At 42.9% G+C, this 12,631-nt stretch overlaps 1 protein-coding gene across 6 annotated transcripts in view; it reads left to right on the top strand.

The window, feature by feature from the left end:
* RAI2 (retinoic acid induced 2) overlaps positions 1–12,631 on the top strand; it is a 397,723-nt gene that overhangs the window by 76,525 nt on the left and 308,567 nt on the right. For 5 of the 6 annotated variants that reach the window (XM_059911407.1, XM_059911406.1, XM_059911408.1 and 2 more), the window contains one exon: positions 3,317–3,486. The exons of the other annotated variant lie outside the window; for it this stretch is intronic. The gene's annotated coding sequence lies outside the window, so the exon portion shown is untranslated. The remainder of the gene's footprint in view (positions 1–3,316; positions 3,487–12,631) is intronic. 6 annotated transcript variants of the gene reach the window in all.

Raw genomic sequence — 12,631 nt, 5'->3', positions numbered from 1 at the left:
AAGCCTTCCAGCCAGTATGGCTGTGGAGAGGGTACATCTTGAAATGCCTTCCCTCGTGGCCCTGCATCCCCCTCTGCAGCTTCACCTCCCTTCACTGGACATGGGTCCCTTGTCTGCATCCTGCTAGTGTATTCCTGCTTTGTGGCTTCTATTCCTTTGTTTCCTTCTTCGCCATCAGCTCCGCCTTCATTGTGTTTCTTTCAGTTCCTCTTAGAGAAGCAGAATCCCATGCTGCTGTTTTTCAGCCTTTCTCCCCTCTTAGTTTCAGCTGCAAAGTGTGATGGGGACTTCATCTCATCTTACCTGCTGTGTCTTGCCTTTGGGATTAGACACTTACTATGAAGATGAAAGAAAACCAGCCGCCTATTAAATATATCACCTTTGGACTTTCCAGAGCCTCCAGCTTTGCCAAACACCACGGGAGCCTTTGGCCCCCTATGGCAACACTTCCCGAAATGCATGCTCTCTTCCAAAGCAGCTGAAGAACACAGACCCCCTTCTTTCTCCCAAACAAGGCTGTTGTTTTTATCTCCCAGGTTGCTACCATGTGGGAATGTTGTTGTGTGAGAAAACATCAACACCCAAAATGCAGATCGCACTTGCTTCCCATCAACTATGAAGGGGCCATTAATCATTCTCCACCCTCCCATCTTTCCCCGTCTTTATTACAGAGAAGCTGTTCTTGTAATTTCTGACGAGTATCTGTGGGTGGTGACTAACCTTTGGCATTGTCCATGTGGTCTGACAGGAATGGTCTCGTGTCTCCTAGCATCAGCCTGGAGAGTTCAAGGGCATCTGAGGAGGCCGCATGGCAAGGTGCAGCCAAGCAGAAGGAAATGAAGATGTTAGGATGGGAGCAGCCTGAGGCTGGCTCCCTTAGGCCTGGTGGTGATGCATTCTTGCTTCTTTGTTAACTAAAGCTCTGAAGGCGTTTGCTTTTTTTATTCCTGGCTCAGCTGAGTAAAAAATGCTGTCTGGGCAACATTTATTAGAAAACCTCTGCTCACAGGGGTGCAATAAATATCATTCTTTTTGGAAAACCTGTGGTACTTATATGGGTGCTACTGTAGTTCAAGCCCAAGAGAGATACCATGCTGTAGCTATTGGCGTTCAGTGCTAGAAACAGAAACCCCTTTAGGTATTTAAATAGAAAGGTTTTGAGTTCAGAGAATAAGGGGCTTACCATATTGTTGGAAGGGCTGGACAAACAGGAATGATTGCCAGGGTATCACAGAACTGACTAACCCAAAGAAATCCTACCTCTGTCACAACTAGGAAGGTGGAGGGTCAGAGGCTGCTGCTGGAATACACTATCCAGGGTCCAGGAAGCCACCACTGATGCACTTCTTGACACCCCAGAGGTGCAAATGAAACATTGGAAATCTGCTTCAGAAACTCCACATCTCTGCTTAAAGGCAGAAAAGCAGGAAGATGATCTCTGCCTCATGTATTCTTTCCTATTGGTGACACCTGTCTATGTACAGAAGCCTAGCTGCAAGGGAGTCTGAGAAATATAGTATTTAGCTTTCTGGATTTCTTAGTTTAGTAAGACACAATGGAAGGAGGTGGGAATGGAGGCCAAGTGCCAACAGACCATAACTTATAAACACACATACGTTATAAAACGGCACTGGCCTTAGAGCATGGAGGGGGCCCAGTTGGGGATGGCTGGGGCCCAGCTGGGGATGACTGAGTCCCAGTAGGGTCTGAGACCAAAAAAAGTGGGGTAAACAGAATATATGGTAGAGTTTCTTCAGGGAAGAGAGAAGGCAGAATCCATCACAGAATTGTCCCTGGTCTGATTTTTAGCAACACAAAGGAAATAAGGAGACTGTATCCTGGCTAGGGAAGTGGCTTGACTTTTGGCTTATGGGAATTGCTGATATTCAGTGTTAAGTGCAGATAGCATCATTACCTGGGACTTCAATTAGATGGGAGATGGAGTGGATCATAAACAAAGGTATAGTTCTTGGAAAGAGCTGGTGATGGAGTCAGGTCTCTGGCAGCCAACTTCCCTGGCATGGAAAGAGCTGTGGAATGGGGTTTAGGGGAAGGCACAGCAAGAATCCTGGGGTCCTGACAAGACCCAGGGAGAATGAGGCCAGATGATTGGGTGGGCTCTTTGGGTCTGATACCGAAAATGGGCCTCTGTACGCCAGCACTGAATTAAGTCTCGGAGACAGAGTTTGGGTGAAGTAGAAAAAAATAGCTTTATTGCTTTGCCGGGCAAAGGGGGCCACAGAGTGCTAATGTCCTCAAAGCTGTGTGTCCCAACCTGGGAGGGTCTGTGAGAAGTCTTATAGTCAAGGGGCAGGGTTGCTGATAAGGATCAGGGTGTGTGCAGGGCCTGCATTCATTCAGTCTAGAGATCGTCTGGCGTCAGGTGGTCTCATGATGGACTTTTGTGGTTCTTGAGGTTATTGAACTGTGACCTTCTCTCTGAAATGAAGAATGCTTCTTCAAGCAGTTAACATCTTCCATTTAGTGGGGGTTTTAGTTCTGCAGAAGAGCTCAAAGATATTGTTACGTATATCCCTTGAGGAGGAACCAGGACCCTGCCCCAAGGCTGCACTGTTGTTTTTTGACTGCTTCTCCCTTGTCTCCACATCACCTCCCTTGCCTGATTAGCAGCTGTTTGAATTGTCCTTTGGAACTCACAGAAAATCGTGGAGGCTTAATGAAGCCTACTTCCTACAAACAAGAAATGGGGGACACAGAAAGGCTTTTGTGCCCAGGAGCCCCACAGGGTCCAAGTAAGCAGATGGAAGATGTGGGAAGTTGGCTTAATTAGCCCCAGTTCTACATCCCTCCCTGTATCCATGCCCTCTGCCTTGTAATTTTGCATCTTCTCTTACAAAAGGCAAAATGGGTTTCCCGACCCCTTGATTTTGGGCTTGGCCTTGAGACTTACTTTGGACAACAGAATAGGGGAAGAAGCAGCACAAGTTCAGTTTTGAACCAAAGCCTTAAGAGGCCTCACATGTTTCTATTTTCCCTCTCTCATGCTTTTGCCATGTTCATGAGAAGAGCTTCCCCTGGGTTCTGATTATTCAGCCTAGGCCCAAGAATAACCCATGTGGGAGAGACTAGAGCCCAGCTCATTACAAGGAACCAATCCCAGTGGACCTATAGCTTGAAGGAGGGCCTTCCAGCTGAACTCAAGCTAGTTCTTCTGGGCCCCAGGCAAACTAATGGTGTGTGAGAAATAAATGCTTATTTTGAACACTGAAATATTTGTGATTGTGTAATAGTTATGCAGCAATAGCTGGCTGATACAGAGACTGTCACTGAATACCAACGGGTTTATCATTTCCAGGTATTTCAATGAAGAGTATCAGGAGGACATCTACAAATCCCAGACTGGCATGTGCAAGCTCTGAGGAATGGTGGAATAACCCAATGTATCTGGGTGACCTTTGGAGACAGCTGAGATAGAACTACAACAGGGCAGTGGCTGACACCCAAACCATAGCCTGTCTTCTCCAGGTAGGCTTCCCTGATTGGCCAAGCCCACAGAGATCTCTTCATCCTCTACTCTCCTCACTTATTGCCTGTTTTTCTCCTTCAGCTCTGATCATATGCCATCACATTTAGAGTGACCTAATTCCAAATCTCTCCAGATAAATGGATCTACCTCACTGTATTTTTATCTAACCACATGTCTATATTTTTTCTGTGTGGATATAATAAGGGACTGGTCAAGCATCTTGTTCAGATCCACATGCATTATGTTTAAAGCAGTGGTTTTTGAGATTCAGTCACTTCTGAACCATCTTCATGATGTTTGTCTATTTCCATGTATAACCAGGGAACAATGTCTAGGGGGTGAGAGATTGTAGGCAAGCTGAGGCTGTGACTGGCTGTGACTCATAAAGGACTAGAATGCTGAGAGAAGGGAAGAGTCTTAGAAGGAGTTCTGTAAGGGAGATGGGGAGGCTGGAGGAGGCAGAGGACTGGGCTAGAATTAAAGTGCAGTAGTAGTTAAAGAAGGGTACTGAGAAGGAAGCCATTCGAGGGCAGCATTAAGAACCAGGAAGGGGCACTGTAAGAGGTAGAGATGGGAAGGTGTAGGGGAGGGCTGCAGAGTCAGTGCTGAGGAGTCTCACAATAAGACAGGGCAAAGGGCAGATGGTGGAGGAGAAGCAGGAAGATGTAAATGTTGGGCAAGTGAAGTCTGTGGACCATCATCGTGCCAAGTAAAATAATCTTGTTTTCCATGTGAAGAGATGTCTCTGTATTGAATACCACACTGAGGAAACTTTGGTCTAAATCAGTGGGCTTCCAAATCTTTTTCTGCTTGCATGTCCTCTAAAAGAATTTTGAAAAACTACATATTCCCTCACACTTTTAAAGTTGATATCTAAAATCCTTTATAAGTTTAAATATTGTAATTCTAAAAGATGTAATATACAATAATATATTGTAACTATTGATATTTAAAAATAAAACTCATACTGTACTTGCTGGTATCAAAACATCATTATGGGTGGGGGCCTTCAAGATGGCGGAGGAGTAAGACGTGGAGATCACCTTCCTCCCAACAAATACATCAAAAATACATCTACATGTGGAACAGCTCCTACAGAACACCTACTGAACGCTGGCAGAAGACCTCAGACTTCCCAAAAGGCAAGAAACTCCCCACGTACCTGGGTAGGGCAAAAGAAAAAAAGAAAAGACAGAGACGAAAGAATAGGGACAGGACCTGCACCTCTGGGAGGGAGCTGTGAAGGAGGAAAAGTTTCCACACGCTAGGAAGCCCCTTCACTGGCGGAGACGGGGGGTGGGCGGGGGGGAAGCTTCGGAGCCACGGAGGAGAGCGCAGCCACAGGGGTGCGGAGGGCAAAACGGAGAGATGCCCGCACAGAGGATCGGTGCCAACCGGCACTCAGCGGCCCGAGAGGCTTGTCTGCTCACCCGCCGGGGCAGGTGGGGCCTGGGAGCTGAGGCTCGGGCTTCGGAGGTCGGATCCCAGGGAAAGGACTGGGGTTGGCTGCGTGAACACAGCCTGAAGGGGGCTAGTGCGCCACAGCTAGCCAGGAGGGAGTCCGGGAAAAGGTCTGGACCTGCCTAAGGGGCAAGAGACCATTGTTTTGGGCTGAGCGAGGAGGGGGGATTCCTTCCCTGTCTGCCCACAGAAGGCAGAGCACCGCCTGAACGAGCTCCAGAGACAGGTGCAAGACGTGGCTATCAGCGCGGACACCAGAGATGGGCATGAAACGCTAAGGCTGCTGCTGCAGCCACCAAGAAGACTGCGTGCGAGCACAGGTCACTATCCACACCTGCCCTCCCGGGAGCCTGTGCAGCCCGCCACTGCCAGGGTCCCATGATCCAGGGACAACTTCCCCAGGAGAACACACGGCACGCCCTAGGCTGCTGCAGCGTCATGCTGGCCTCTGCCGCCGCAGGCTCGCCCCACATTCCGTACTCCTCCCTCCCCCTGGCCTGAGTGAGCCAGAGCCCCCGAATCAGCCACTCCTTTAACCCCCTCCTGTCTGGGCGAAGAACAGACGCCAGAGGGTGACCTACATGCAGAGCCGGGTCCATATCCAAAGCTGAACCCCAGGAGCTGTGCGAACAAAGAAGAGAAAGGGAAATTTCTCCGTGCAGCCTCAGGAGCAGCAGATTAAACCCCCACAATCAACTTGATGTACCCCACATCTGTGGAATACCTGAATAGACAACGAATCGTCCCAAAATTGAGATGGTGGACTTTGGGAGCCACTGTAGGCTTGGGGTTTGCTCTCTGCATCTAATTTGTTTCTGGTTTTATGTTTATCTTAGTTTAGTATTTAGAGCTTATTATCATTGGTAGATTTGTTTATTGATTTGGTTGCTCTTTTCCTTTTTTTAAAATCTATATATAAATATATTTTTTCCCTTTTTCTCTTTTTGTGAGTGTGTATGTGTATGCTTCTTCATGTGATTTTGTCTGTATAGGTTTGGTTTTACCATTTGTCCTAGGGTTCTGTCTGTCTGGTTTTTTTTAGTATAGTTTTTAGCACTTGTTATCATTGGAGAATTGTTTATTGGTTTGGTTGCTCTCTTCTTTTTTTTTCTTTTTAGTACATTTTAATTTTTTTATTTTAATAATTTTTTAATTTTTTATTTTAATAACTTTATTTTTTATTTTTTTTTTCTCCCTTTCCTTCTGAGCCGTGTGGCTGACAGGGTCTTGGTGCTCTGGTTGGCTGTCAGGCCTGAGCCTCTGAGGTGGGAGAGCCGAATTCAGGACATAGGTCCACCAGAGGCCTCCCTGCCCCACGTAATATCAATCGGCAAGAGCTCTCCCAGAGATCTCTGTCTGAACGCTAATACCCAGCTCCACTCAATGACCAGCAAGCTCCAGTGCTGGACACCCTATGCCAAACAACTAGAAAGATAGGAACACAACCCCACCCATTAGCAGAGAGGCTGCCTAAAATCATAATAAGTTCACAGACACCCCAAAACACAACACCAGACGTGGACCTGCCCACCAGAAAGACAAGATCCAGCCTCATTCACCAGAACACAGGCACCAGTCTCCTCCACCAGGAAGCCTACACAACCCACTGAACCAACCTTAGCCACTGGGGGCAGACACCAAAAACAACAGGAACTACAAACCTGCAACCTGTGAAAAGGAGACCCCAAACACAGTATGTTAAGCAAAATGAGAAGACGGAGAAATACGCAGCAGATGAAGGAGCAAGGTAAAAACCCACCAGACCAAACAAATGAAGAGGAAGTAGGCAGTCTACCTGAAAAAGAATTCAGAGTAATGATAGGAAAGATGATCCAAAATCTTGGAAATAGAATGGAGAAAATACAAGAAACATTTAACAAGGACCTAGAAGAACTAAAGAGCAAACACACTGATGAACAACACAATAAATGAAATTAAAAATTCTCTAGAAGGAATCAATAGCAGAATAACTGAGGCAGAAGAACTGATAAGTGACCTGGAGGATAAAACAGTAGAAATAACTACTGCAGAGCAGAATAAAGAAAAAAGAATGAAAAGAATTGAAGGCAGTCTCAGAGACCTCTTGGACAACAGTAAACGCACCAACATTCGAATTATAGGGGTCCCAGAAGAAGAAGAGAAAAAGAAAGGGACTGAGAAAATATTTGAAGAGATTATAGTTGAAATTAGAGATTATAGTTAATATGGGAAAGGAAACAGTCAATCAAGTCCAGGAAGCACAGAGAGTCCCATACAGGATAAATCCAAGGAGAAACACGCCAAGGCACATATTAATCAAACTATCAAAAATTAAATACAAAGAAAAAATATTTAAAACAGCAAGGGAAAAGCAGCAAATAACATACAAGGGAATCCGCATAAGGTTAACAGCTGATCTTTCAGCAGAAACTCTGCAAGCCAGAAGGGTGTGGCAGGACATATTTCAAGTGATGAAAGGGAAGAACCTACAACCAAGATTACTCTACCCAGCAAGAATCTCATTCAGATTCAATGGAGAAATTAAAAACCTTTACAGACAAGCAAAAGCTGAGAGAATTCAGCACCACCAAACCAGCTTTACAACAAATGCTAAAGGAACTTCTCTAGGCAGGAAACACAAGAGAAGGAAAAGGCCTGCAATAACAAACCCAAAACAATTAAGAAAATGGTAATAGGAACATACATATCGAGAATTACCTTAAATGTAAATGGATTAAATGCTCCAACCAAAAGACATAGACTGGCTGAATGGATACATAAACAAGAGCCATATATACGCTGTCTACAGGAGACCCACTTCAGACCTAGGGACCCATACAGACTGAAAGTGAGGGGATGGAAAAAGATATTCTATGCAAATGGAAATCAAAAGAAAGCTGGAGTAGCAATACTCATACCAGACACAATAGACTTTAAAATAAAGACTATTACAAGAGACAAAGAAGGATACTACATAATGATCAAGGGATCAATCCAAGAAGAAGATATAACAAGTGTAAATATTTATACACCCAACGCACCCAGCATAGGAGCACCTCAACACATAAGGCACAACCCAGTCCAAAAATGGGCAGAAGACCTAAATAGACATTTCTCCAAAGAAGATATACAGATTGCCAACAAACACATGAAAGGATGCTCAACCTCACTAATCATTAGAGAAATGCAAATCAAAACTACAATGAGGTCTCACCTCACATCGGTCAGAATGGCCATCATCAAAAAATCTACAGACAGTGAACGCTGGAGAGGGTGTGGAGAAAAGGGAACCCTCTTGCACTGTTGGTGGGAATGTAAATTGATACAGCCACTATGGAGAACAGTATGGAGGTTCCTTAAGAAACTAAAAATAGAACTGTCATACGACCCAGCAATCCCACGACTGGGCATATACCCTGATAAAACCATAATTCAAAAAGAGACATGGACCACAATGTTCATTGCAGCACTATTTACGGTAGCCAGGACATGGAAGCAACCTAAGTGTCCATCGACAGATGAATGGATAAAGAAGATGTGGCACATATATACAATGGAATATTACTCAGCCATAAAAAGAAACGAAATTGAGTTATTTGTAGTGAGGTGGATGGACCTAGTGTCTGTCATACAGAGTGAGGTAAGTCAGAAAGAGAAAAACAAATACCGTCTGCTAACACATATATATGGAATCTAAAAAAAAAAAAAAGTGGTTATGAAGAACCCAGGGGCAGGACAGGAATAAAGACGCAGATGTAGAGAATGGACTTGAGGATACGGGGAGGGGGAAGGGTAAGCTGGGATGAAGTGAGAGAGTGGCATGGGCATATATACACTACCAAATGTAGAATGGATGGCTGGTGCGAAGCAGCTGCATGGAACGGGGAGATCAGCTCGGTGCTTTGTGACCACCTAGAGGGGTGGGATAGGGAGGGTAGGAGGGAGTTGCAAGAGGGATGGGATATGGGGATATGTGTATATGTATGGCTGATTCACTTTGTTATACAGCAGAAGCTAACGCACCATTGTAAAGCAATTATACTCCAATAAAGACGTTAAAAAAAAACATCATTATGATGTGACAGCCACCATCATCCATTTAAAAAGTAAAAGACAAGCTCTTTAACAATCAGACACTTTACTTCATTCCTTTTACTCCTTGAAATTATATTTCCATTTCACTTCCCCCACAGAATTTTATCCTGATGTGATACATTGATACTTTTATGCTTGGCAGTCTTTTATTGATCAGTCTCTCATGTATCACAGCAACAAAACATGTATGCAAATTTGTTTAAAATTTGTTTCCTATAACCGTAAATAATAAATAATTATTAAATATAAGAAGTAACATTTTATTGGAAAAACATCTTTTAATGAGATGGCTGGAGTAGGGGAGGTAGGTCATGGTCCCTCCATTAGAGGAAACTTGGCCGATGCTGGTATCCTGAATTGTACCTTCCTTAAGCATCTCGGAGGTTTTTACACCCAGGGCATCGTGTCTTGGTCAGGTTTGGAACCTTGGATACGGAGATATCTGTATGCCACCTGTACTAAGACAATGGTGATGGTAGCTGCCATCATGGTAAACTGAAGGTCCCCTTTGCCTATTTCCTGGGTATCAGAGAAGCTTCCCAGATCTTTGTGTGATGCCAGGGCAAGGCAGGGGGGAACCCAATAATGCCAAAGATTGGATTTCCTGCAAGCATGACAGAATGGGTATTTAGAGCCTGATTTGCTTTGATTCAAAGAATACAAAGAAATGGGGCATTTTTGGTACAGTTGAATTCCTCACATTAAACTTCATGCCTACTATGTGGGGAGAAGGGGGAGAGAGCTTTGGATTGGGTGATCATAAAAGCGGAGGTTATCTGCATCTGATTGTCCACGTGTAAGATGGGATTGAAATCTACTCTATGCATCCTCCTGTGTTACTGTGAGGCTCGTATGAGATCAAAGGATGCTTGTGACATCATTTTGTAAACTGTCAAGAATTCTTTCTTATTTTTATTTGTAAACTTTTTATTTGGAAATAATTACAGGTTCACAGGAAGTTGCCAAGACATGTACAGGAAGGTTCTGTGCATCCTACAATCCACCTCCATCAATGCTGACATCTTGCTTAACTACAGTATAATATCAAAACCAGAGCTTATTCACATATAGCCAGTTATCGCCAGTCATACTTATACTCATTTGTGTGTGTGTCGCTTCGTGAAAATTTATCACGTGTGTAACTTCGAGTAATTACCGTCACAGTCATGATACAGGACTCTTCCATCATCACCAGGCTCCCTCGTGCTACCTCTTTATAGCCACATACTCCTCTCTCACAGTCCCTAACCCCTGGTAATGACCCTGTCCATCTCTATAGTTTTGTTATTTCAGTAATGTTATATACATCAAATCACAGTATGTAGTTGTTTGAGATTGCCTTTTTCATTTAGCATAATTCCCTTGGGGTCCATTTAAGTTGTCACCTGTATCAATAGTTCATTCCTCTTTATTGCTGAGTTATATTCCATGGTATGGATGCACCATAGTTTGTTTAACCATTCACCTATTGAAATACATTCAGGTTGTTTCCCATCTTTGGCTATTATGAATATAGCTGCTATGAACGTTTGTGTACAGGTTTTTGAGTAAACATAACTTTCCTTTTCTTTGGAATATGTGAAATTCTGGGTTGTATGGTAAATGTATATCTAGGTTTATAAGAAACTGCCAAACTTTTCCAGAGTGGCTGCACCATTTTACATTTCCACCAATAATATATGAGTTATCAATTTTCTCTGTATCCTCATCAGCATTCAGTGTTTTCACTATTTTTTATTTTAGACATTTTCACATTCCCATAGGTGTGCAATAATATCTCATTTTGGTTTTAATTCACATTTCTCTAATGGCTAATGATATTGAACATCCTTACATGTGCATATTTGTCATCTTTAAATTATCTTTGGTGAAATGTCTGGTCCTGTTGTAACAGAGAAGAACAAACCTGACTCCATATTGGATCTATTCCTCTAGCTCTAACCTTTGTGCTCTGTTGCCTGTGCTTAGTCATGCTGGCTCTGCACCTTCCTAAAAGAATGTGGCCTAGAGTCTGAAATATACATAATAGCCCTTTCTCAAGGCTCTGCCTCCCAGGCTTGATCTTCATATAGAGATCAAAAGTTGCATAACAGAAAATAAGAATTATCTTGTTGGAGGTTTACAGGAATATTGTGACCAGACCTATGTGGACAGCTGCAAGAACAAAGGATTATCACATACCCTCCGGGGTCTGGCCAGCACCAAGAAGTTTCCAACAGCAAGCCACATCCCCTCCCCTTTGCCTAGGCCTAGATCCCAAAGGATTTCTCCTAATTTTTTTTCTAAAAGTTTTATAACTTTATGTTTTGCATTTAAGTCTGTGATCCATTTTGAGTTAATTTTTGTCCATGATATGAAACTTAGGTTAAGGTTCATTTATTCTGCCTATGGATATCTAATTTCTGCAGCACCATGTGTTGAAAAGTCTATCTTTCCTCCATTGTACTGCTTTTGCACCTTGGTCAAAAATCAGTTGGGCACATTTGTGTAGCTCTATTTCTGGGTTCTTTGTTCTGTTCCATTGATCTATGTGTCTGTCCCTCTGCCAGTGTCACACTGTCTTGATTACTGTAGCTGTATAGTAAGTCTTAATATCAGGTAAAGTGATTCCTCCAATTTTATTCTTTTAAAAAATTGTTCTAGTGATTCTAGGTTTTTTGCCTTTTCATATAAGTTTTACCATAGTCTTATCTATGTCTCCAAAAATCCTTGCTGAGATTTTGATAGTAATTGCACTAAGCCTATAGATTTCAGCTTGGGGATAATTGACATCTTTACTAAGTTTAGTATTCTAATCTATGAGCATCCATTTATTTAGTTCTTCTTTGATTTTTTCATCAGCATTTTGTAATTTTCAGGATACAGATCCTGAATATGTTTTTCTAAGATTATACCTAAGTATTTCATTTTCTTTGTAGTGAGTGTAAATGGTACTGTGTTTTTAATTTCGGTTTCCTTATGTTTATTGTTAGTATATGTAAATGGTATGAGCATTTTTGTGTGTTTATCTTGTATCTGCAACCTTACTGAATTCACTTATTAGTTCTAGGAGTTTTTTTTGTAGATTCTTTGGAATTTTCTGTTTAGAGAATGTCATCTGCAAACAGGGAGTGGTTTTCTATCTTTCTTTCTGAGCTGTATGCAACTTATTTCCTTTTCTTGCCATGTGCTTGCTAGGACTCCTGGTACTAAGTTCAATAAGAGTGGTTAGAATGGACATCCTTTTCTTGTTCCTGATCTTAGAGGGAAAGCATTCAGTCTTTCACCTTTCATTAAGTATGATGTTAGTTGTAGGTTTTTTAATAGATGGTCTTTATCAAGTTGAAGACCTTTACCTCTCTATTCCTAGTTTTCTGAGCTTTTAAAAGAATTATGAATGGCTGTTTTCAAGAACTTTTAAAACGTTATTTTCTTTTAGTACTTTTAAAATGATGCTTAGATTGACATCTTGGTTCTGTGTGAAGTTCTGATAATATGAGGACACATCATTTTCCTTGTCAGCTCTGCCCCTCCTGGGCGGACTGGGAGGACACAGGTGACGGAAGGGCTTCTTGTTGGGTGGGACTATGGAAAAAATGGAGGGGAGAGATCTCGAGGCGTTGCCCAAAG

Source organism: Balaenoptera ricei, chromosome X (assembly GCF_028023285.1).
Source record: "Balaenoptera ricei isolate mBalRic1 chromosome X, mBalRic1.hap2, whole genome shotgun sequence".
Taxonomy (NCBI): Eukaryota; Metazoa; Chordata; class Mammalia; order Artiodactyla; family Balaenopteridae; genus Balaenoptera; species Balaenoptera ricei.
The sequence above is the reverse complement of the archived record's forward strand: the minus strand, read 5'-3'. Positions and strand labels throughout refer to the sequence as shown.